This window comes from Nannospalax galili, unplaced genomic scaffold (assembly GCF_000622305.1).
Source record: "Nannospalax galili isolate Female #2095 unplaced genomic scaffold, S.galili_v1.0 scaffold1436, whole genome shotgun sequence".
NCBI classification, from domain to species: Eukaryota; Metazoa; Chordata; class Mammalia; order Rodentia; family Spalacidae; genus Nannospalax; species Nannospalax galili.
In genome coordinates, this window is record NW_008338997.1 from 657,772 (window position 1) to 667,126 (window position 9,355).

General features: G+C 45.6%; 1 pseudogene; it reads left to right on the top strand.

Moving 5' to 3' along the window:
- The first annotated feature begins 3,404 nt into the window (after positions 1-3,404).
- Positions 3,405-3,848, top strand: LOC103734596 (annotated as a pseudogene).
- Positions 3,849-9,355: the final 5,507 nt, after the last annotated feature.

The following is a 9,355-nucleotide window of genomic DNA, read 5'->3' on the forward strand; positions in this document are numbered from 1 at the left end:
GAAGCCCTTTTCAAAAAAAAAAAAAAAAAAAAAAAAAAAAAAAAAAAAAAAAGAGTGCTGTGGTCAGGTGTGGTGGCACACAGTTTCTTTAAACCCAGCATTTGGGAGGCAGAGGATGGCAGGTTTCTGTGAATTCCAGGTCTGTTGAGGCTACAGGGAGACCCTGTTTCAAAAAAAAAAAGAGGGCCATGACTATTGCTCAGTTGGTAGAGTGCTTGCCTAGCATGCAGGAGGCTCTGGGTTCCATTTTTAGTGCAGAGAAACAAAGATGCCTTTCCCATAATGAGCAAGTGCTGGCTGGTGTTCTCTCAGCTGGACAAAACTCTGTGCCTGTGAAGCCACTGCACAGTCTCCCACATCCCTCTCCCTGTCCTTGGGTGGTCTTTTTGATACTTGGTATTCAGTGGAGGGGGGGATCAGGGTTTCAATCCCTCAGTCTGGTAGCTTACTCTCCATGTGACATGGAATGTGTCACTTCTCTTTTCTGGGCTCTGGGAATAGGAACACTGCGTGAAGGTGACTGCTGATTCAGAGCCCTGCCTGCCAGGAGCCTCTGAGTCAGTGGGAAGAGTCTGGGTGGCTGTGAGGTGCTGAGATTGTTGGGATAACACTGAGGGTCTGAGCTATAATCACAACTAATTTGTAGCCTGAGGCAGGAGGATTGAAAGTTCAAGGCTAGACTAGGTTAGATTTCAAATCCACATTCCAAAAATATTTTGGCCAGATGTGGTGGCACAGGCCTTTAGTCCCAGCAGTTAGGAGGCAGAGGAGGTGGATCTTTAAGAGTTTGAGGCCAGCCTGGTCCACATAGAGAGTTTCAGACTAGTAAGAGCTATGTAGTGAGAGTACTACTTGCTGACCACGAACATAGGCATGATATTTAAGCATGTCTCAGCCTAGACAATGTCCTCTGAAAAACAAAGATGATTCTAGACTTGGCTTTATGGATCAGGGTCAGTGATTTTTTTTAATCCGCCGTATGGACGTGTGGATGCTAGGAACCTGAGTCCTCTGCAAAGCAGCCAGTGCTCTTAACTGCTGAGTTATCTCTCCAGTCCCTGAATTAAAAAAAAAATTTGGGGGGGGCGCTTTTTGAGACAGGGTCTCCCCATAGCTCCAGCTGGTCTGGAACTTGCTATGTAGACCAGACTGGCCTTGAACTCACAGAGATCCACCTGCCTCTGCCTCCTCAGTGCTGAGATTAAAGGCGTGTACCACCATGCCCAGCTAAATATTTTTTAAATAATGTATTTGTTTTTATGTCCATGAGTGTATTGCCTGCCTGTATGTAAGTGCACCCCTGTCGTTTAAAGCTTATGGAGGCCAGAAGAAAGTGTCAGATCCCCTGGAACTGGAGTTACAGATGGTTACTAGCTGCCCTGTGGGTGCTGGGAATTGAACCCAGTCCTCTGGAAGAGCAGCTAGTGCTCTTAACTGCTGAGCCAGCTCTCTAGTGTGTCATTGTCGTGTTGTTCGGCCCACCCCACCCCCCACTGATTTTTTTTTTTTTAAAGACTGGATCTCATGCAGCATAGACTGGCCTAGAATTCCTGATTGTCTTGCTTCTGCCTCCCCAGCATTAGGATTATAGACATGGATCATGATGACCAGTTGATTTCTTTTCTTTTTTTCTTTTTCTTTTTTTTTTTGAAGTAGGGTCTTGCTATGTAGCCCAGGGGTTGGTCTTGGATTTGAAATATTCCTGCCTCAGCCTCCTGAGTGCTGTTATTTATAGGCATGCCCTTCCACCCAGGTTTTGTAAAAATATTAACTGTTTTGTGTGTGTATATGTGTGTAGTGTGCATGTTATGGTACATGTGTGGAGGTCAGAGTTACAATTTGCAGGAGTCAGTTCTCTCTTTCCACCATGTGGATTCTGGAGACTGAACTCAGGTTATCAACCTTGGTGGCAAGTGCCTTTACTCATTAAGCTGCCTCACTGACTCCTTTCCTTTTATAATATTTATTTTTATTGTTTAAAAAATTATGTGTATGTGCGTATCTGTGTGTAGGTATGTGCACACATGAGTGCAGTTGCCCGCAGAGGCCAGAAGAGGGTGTCAGATCCCCTGGAACTGAAGTTACAGATGGTGGTTAGCTACCATGTGGATGCTAGGAACTGAACTCAGGTTTTTTTCAAGAGCAGCCAGTGCTCTTAACCATTGAGACAACTCTCCAGTCCCTCCACCTCCTTTTATTTTTTTTTAAAAAGATAAGATTAAGGGCTGGAGAGATGGCTGAGTTGGTAAATTGCTTGCCTTGCAAACAGAAGGACCAGAGTTTGATCTCAAGGACCCATGTAACAAAGCTGGGCATGGGGCTGGAGAGATGGCTTAGTGGTTAAGAGCACTGGCTGCTCTTATAGAGGACTGAGTTTTCGTTCTCAGCAACCAAATGATGACTAACAACCATCTGTAACTCTAGTTCCAGGGGATCTGACACCCTCTCCTGGCCTCTTTAGGCATTGCATACACATAGTACACATACATACATACATACATACATACAGCCAAATATTCATACACATAAAAAAATAAATCTTTAAAAAAATCCATCACTGGGGAGGGAGGCAGAGACAAGAATGTTCCTATGACCTGCTTCCCAGATAGTTTAGCAGTATCAGCAATCTCTAGGCCCAGTAAGAGTCCCTGCCTCAAAAAATAATGTGAGGGCTGGAGAGATGGCTCAGTGGTTAAGAGCACTTGCCACTCTCTCAGAGGACCTGAGTTTGGGTCCCAACATACACTGGGTGGCTCACAACTGCATGTAACTACAGTTCCAAGGGAGCTGACACCCACTGTGGGTCTTATACACATGCAAGCACACAAACACACATAAATAAAAATAAATCTTTAAACAAAATAAGTGAAAAAATATTGAGGAAAACACCAAATATCAACCTCTGGCCTCCACAAGCACACACAAACTTGCACACAAATATAAATGAACCTGTACATACGCACACCTACCAAAGGAGGTGGGCAGGCTGAGGCAAGAGGATTAACTTGACTTCAAGGCCAACCTGAGCTATATAGTGAGTTCCAGAGCAGCTTGGGCCATAAGGTGAGAACATTTCTCATAAAACAGAGAGAGATGGCTCAGCAGGTAAGTCTTTGCTGCTCTTCCAGAGGACCTGAGTTTGGTTCCAAGCACATGTTGGATAGTGCACAACCCCCCATAGCTCCACCTCCGTGGGACCCAATGCCCTCTTCTGGACTATATGAGGACATATACAAATAAAAAATAAAATAAATAGAGTCTGGGATTGGACCTTGCAGGGGGCGGGGCCTCGGAGGGCGGGGCCTCCCAGGTGCTAGGCTTCCAGGGCAGGCACTGGGAATTGTGCCCTGAAGCTAAGCAGATCCTAGTCTTCCTTGGAAAGAGGTTGGTTGCCAGGGACTGAGATGGAACCGCTTCCAACCCGCACAGATGTCCCGCCGTGGGTGATAGTTCCCGAAGACCTGAAGGATCCAGAGGTGTTCCTAAATGTTCTCAAATCTGTAACATGGAGCGAGTGAGCAAGTTCAGACACGGCTGCTGGAAGCCCTGTTCGGCCCGAAGGGATCTCGACTCCCTAACATAGAGCAAGTGAGCAAGACCTGCTGGAGCTGAAGCCTCTGGAAGCTTCTGACCTCACCGAAGTCATGGTTTATGGCAACTGCTTGTACAAGCTTCGGACCAGGCGGATGCTGCAGTCCATGCCTGAGAGGATTCGCCAGCGCCTGGCTCAAGGAATGATCAAGCTTGAGGAAGCCATGCAGTCCCTGGAACTAGGCCAGCTGTTGAAGACACTGGCACTGCGACCCAGACCTGAGGCTTTGGCCAGTGTTGGGGGTGGGTCTGGCTAGCTTTAACCCTGTAAGCCTTTCTATTCAAATACCTTAAGCAAAACCCAGATGTTTTTGAATCCCTACATTGCTCTGAGTTCTTTCCAAGGTTGCTAACTGAAGAATAAAATGTAAAGAATTGAATTTTCCTTAAAAAAATAAAAAAAGTGAAATAAATATAAAACAATAACAACAAAAAGAAGCCAGATCCCACCAAGCTCCCCAGACTGGCCTTGAACTGAGTTGCAGCAATCCTCCTGCCTCAGCTTCATAGGGAGTTTGGGATGTAGTGGGGGTATTTAGGGTGTTAGTAGACTCATATAAGTTATATCAACTGGAATCAGTGTAGGGTTACCACTTTGGTAAGATTTCATTCTTGTTTTTTAAATTTTCTAATTTTATGTGTATGAGTGATTTGCTTGCATGTATGGATGTGCATCATGTGTGTATAAAGCCCATAGAATCCAGAAGAGGGTGTCAGATTCTCTGGAACTGGAGTTACAGATGGTTGTTAGCTTCCGTGTGAGTGCTGGAACAGAACCAGGTCCTCTGCAAGAGCAACAATTGCTCTTAACCTCTGAGCTATCTCTCCAGGCCCCTGTCCTTTTGTTTTGAGATAGGATCTCACTCTAGTTTGGGTTGATGTTGAATTCATTCTGTAGCCCAGGCTGGCCACAAACTTGCAATCTCAAGCACCTGGATGTTGGGATTTTAACCATAAACTACTACACCCTGCTAAGCCTCCTTCCTTTCTTCCTTCCCTCTCCCTCCCCTCCCTTCCCCTCCCCTCCTTTCCCTCTCTCTCTTCCTCCCTTCCTTTCTTCCTATTTCTCTTTGTCTCTCTGTCTTGCTTTCTCAGCTTGAGGACCATTTTATTGGGCCTTGAAAGAAAAGTAGCAGGACAGGCAAGCAGTAATGTCAGCAGCTGCTGGAAGGAAGGAGATGGATGAGAGAAAGCAAGCCATGCCTTTAGGGTTAGGGTGCAAAAACGCAGGTGAGTTCAGCAGTGGAGGCTGACAAACAACCATGTGCAAGAAGATGTCTACAGGGAGACAGAGAAAAAGTCCTACTAGGCTGAAGACCTGCAAGCAACTTCAATAATCCTGTCTTTCTTTTTTTAAAAAAGCATTTTATTTATTTCTATTTATTTTATGGGTATGAGTGCTTTGCCTGCATATATGTAAGTGCAATACCCATCAGATCTCCTGGAACTAGAGTTGCAGAAGGTTGTTAGCTGCCATGTGGGTGCTGGGAACTGAACCTGGGTTTTCTGCAAGAGAAGCCAGCCCTCTTAACCACTGAGCCACTTCTCCAGCCCCTTTTCTTTTTTAAAAAAATATTATGTTAACCAGGCATGGTGGCGCACACCTTTAATCCCAGCAGTTGGGAGGCAGAAGCAGGTGGATCTCTGTGAGTTCAAGGCCAGTTTGGTCTACATAGTGAGTTCTAGGACATCTGGGGCCACAGGGAGACCCTGTCTCAAAGACCCCCAAAATTTTTGTTTATTTTAAATTTATTTTATGTATATGGGTTCTTTGCCTACATGTAAGTGCAACCATGCATATAAAATCAGAAGAGGGCATCAGATACTCCAGCTGAGCCATCTCTCCAGGCCCTTCTTTTTTTTAAGAATTAAATTTATGCTGGGTGTGGTGGTGCCTGCCTTTAGTCCCCTCACTCAGGGAAAAAAAGAATTAAATGTGTGTGTGTGTGTGCACGCACATGTGGAGGTCAGAGGGACAACTTGTCCCAGTTGATTCTCTCCTTCCACCACGTGGGTTCCAGGAATCAAACTCAGGTCTTCAGGCTTGGCTGCAGGCCCCTTTACCCACTGAACCATCTCATCAGCCCGAAGATCTTTCTTTTTTTCCTTCCTTCCTTCCTTCCTTCCTTCCTTCCTTCCTTCCTTCCTTCCTTCCTTCTTTCTTTCTTTTTTTTTTTTGTTTTTTTGTTTTTTTGAGACAGGGTCTCCCTGTAGCTCTAGCTGATCTGGAACTCACTATGTAGACCAGGCTGGCCTCAAACTCACAGAGATCTACCTGCCTCTGCCTCTGCCTCCCAAGTGCTGGGATTAAAGATTAAAGGCATGTAACACCATGTGAGGCCCCAAGATCCCTTTCTTTACTCTAACAGTAACCTGTGCCTTGACTCACATTCAGCAGTATTTGTGTTTATAAAGTAGCAAATGGAGGCACCTATTCAGTCAAGTTCCTCTTCAGAAAGAACTTCACTGACACTTCAAGTTGCAAACAAATGTCAGGTCCCTGCCCTGTTGTGACTGGAGTGCCCATTGAAATTACAGCAGGGGAGCGGTTTTCTGGGTCAGGGGAGTGGCTCAGGCTGGCTGTGGGTATTACTCAATTCTCCCACAGAGGGAACTGGCATCCCTGCAACTGTCAGCTTGACTTTCTGTGTTTATTGTTATCTATCATCTGTCTATCTATCTATCTATCTATCTATCTATCTATCTATCTATCTATCTATCTATCATCTATCTACCTATCTATCTGTCTAGAGACAGCATCTCCCTGTAGCCCCAGCTGGCCTGGAATGCACTATGTAGACCAGGCTAGTGTTGAATTTGCAGAGTTCTACCTACCTTTGCCCTCTGCTGGGATTGAGGGCATGTGACACCACACTGAGTTCTGTTTATTCTAAATGGAGTTGGGAGTGTAGTTAAGGAGCAGAGTTCTTGCCTAGGGTAGGCGAAGCTCCCCATCAAAAAGATGCTTAAAAAGAGAAAGAGAAAAAAGGCAATGTAGCCCCGGGAGCAAATCCAGTTCATCCAGAAACATGTCTGAACACATAGGGAAGCAAACACTCCAGGTTAGCCACTGCAGTACTGCACGTACTTCGAGGTCAGTACACCGCAGATCCCAAAATGATTATAAGGAATGTAGGAGATCATCAGTAGAGGCAGGTTAGTGGCTCAAGTTGGGGTTTCTACAGCCACAGAATGATCTCCTGAGCTCTCCCACCTGCTGATGTGATAGATCTTCCAATATAACAAGAGGAAACAGTAAGGTGCAAAACGACCCTTTACAGTTGATGAAAACACTGTTTTCTTTTTCTCCTCCTCCTCCTCCTCCCTCCCCCTTCCCCTCCCCCTTGATGCTCTCCCTCACCCTCTTCCTGCCGCTGGCTATCTTCCTTCTTTTCTTGTTTTATCTATCTTTTAATTTATTTAATTGATTTATTTATTTACTTTCATTTTATATATGTGTATGACTGTGTTGCCTGCGTGTAGACCAGTGCACCCGTGTTGTGCAATGCCACTTCCCCTCCCCCCCTCCTCTTCTATTTTTTTTGGTGTGTGTGGTGTTGGGGATGGAACCCAGGGCCTCACACATGCTAGGCAGGTGCTCTACCACTAGGTCATGCCCCAGTCCCTCACTGGGAGATTCTAGGAAGGGGCTCTAACATTGAGCCATACCCTCAGCCCCTCACTGGGGGATTCTCGGCATTGTTCTGCACTGAGCCATATTCCCCAGCCCTGAATATTTTTGTAATGTGTTTGTGACTTTCTCAAAACTTATCAGCAGGCTGCTTGTGGTGGCATAAACCTTTAATTCCAGCACTCACCAGGCAGAAGCAGTGGATCTCTCTGAGTTCAAGGCCAGCCTAGTCTACATAGTGAGTTCTAGGCCATCCAGGGCTACCTAGTGAGACCCTTTCTCCAAAAAAACTAAGCAAAATAAAATTTATCAGAGTGGCTGGGTTTGATCTGATCCCCAGCACCCAATAACCCTGATGTGATTGGCACAGGCCTGTAATCCTAGCTTTTGGGAGGCAGCAAAAACTTTCAGGATGACAGGCTGCAAATACACCAAGAAATACAATACAAATAAGATTATCTTTAGAGAAAAAGTAACTTAGACCAGCTGTCTGGGGGAGTGACTTGGTGGCAGTGTGTGTCCTTAATGAGCCCAAGGCCTTGGATTTGATCCCCAGCACTCTACACTTGTACGAAGAACACATCACAGGACTAGGAAGGAAAGGTAGTTCTTATCAGGAGAGAGGGGGAAAAGCGGTGAACTGGGAGAGGAAGGGGTAAGAGAATACACTTTCTATTTTCTATTTAATTTAATTTTTTTTCTTTTTTCTTTTTTGGTCTTCTTGAGACAGAGCCTCCCTGTAGCCCCAGCTATCCTGGAACTCACTATGTAGACCAGGCTGGCCTCGAACTCACAAAGATCCACCTGCCTCTGCCTCCTGAGTACTGGGACTAAAGGTGTGCACCACTGCGCCCGGCTCTTTTTCTTTCCTTTTTTTTTTTTTTTTTTCCTTTCTTAAAGATACAGTCTCCCTGTAGCCCTAGATAGCCTGGAACTCATTATGTAGACCAGCCTGGCCTCAATCTCACAGAGATCCACCTGCCTCTGCCCCCCCCACTCCACCCCCATTGCTGGCTGAAGGTGTAGCCCAGCCCGGAACTCATGACTTCTGCCTGTGCATCTTCCACATACCCTTCTGGTGTGTGCCACCATAACTGGCTTTTTGCTTTAAAAAAAAAAAAATGTTTGTGGGGCTGGAGAGATGGCTCAGCGGTTAAGAGCACTGACTGCTCTTGCAGAGGACCCGGGTTCAATTCCCAGCACCCACATGGTGGCTATGAACCGACCTTAACTCCAGTTCCAGGGGATCCAAAGCCCTCTTCTGACCTCTGTGGCATCGCACGACACAGGTGCACTCATATACATGCAGGCAATACACTCATACACTAAAAATAATAAAATATTTTTAAAAAAGTGTGTGTGTGTGTGTGTGTGTGTCCGTGTCCACATGCCACAGTCCTCAACCTGCAGGAGTCAGCTTTCCTTCTCCATCATGTGGGTCCTGGGGATTGAACTCAGGTTATTATGATTTATGGCGAGCACCTTTACCTATTGAAACATCCCTTAGGTTTTTGTTGTTTTTTTGAGACAGGACTTTTTGTAGCCTAGATTGGCCTCATATTGGAACTGAGGATGACTTTGAGTTCCTGAGTCTCCTGCCTGCACTTCCCAAGTGCTGGGTGGGTGTGCATTCCACCACCTCCTTTTATGTGGTATTGGGAATGGAATCTAGGGCTTTGTGCATATTAAGCAAATGTTCTACTACTGAGCTACATCCCCAGGCTTTCCTTCTTTTCTTTCTTTCTTTCTTTCTTTCTTTCTTTCTTTCTTTCTTTCTTTCGAGACAGGGTCTCATTTAGCCCAGGATGACTGGCCTTGAACTCCTGATCATCCTTCTCTACCTCCCAAATGCTGGGATCACAGATGTGAGCCACCATGCCCTTCTACACTTTTCTTTAAACTTTAGATTTTGAATGTGTGAGTGTCACCATGTCTGTACTCAGATGGGCAAAAATAAATGCTCTGGGACAAACTGACAAAGAGCTGTGGGTAGAAGGACCACAAGTAGAGTTGTGTGCACATCATGTTTCTTTTGCATAAAAAAGGAGGATGTGGGGGCTGGAGAGATGGCTCAGTGGTTAAGAGCAGAGGACATGGGTTTGTTTCCCAGCACTTATATATATAAGGCAGCTC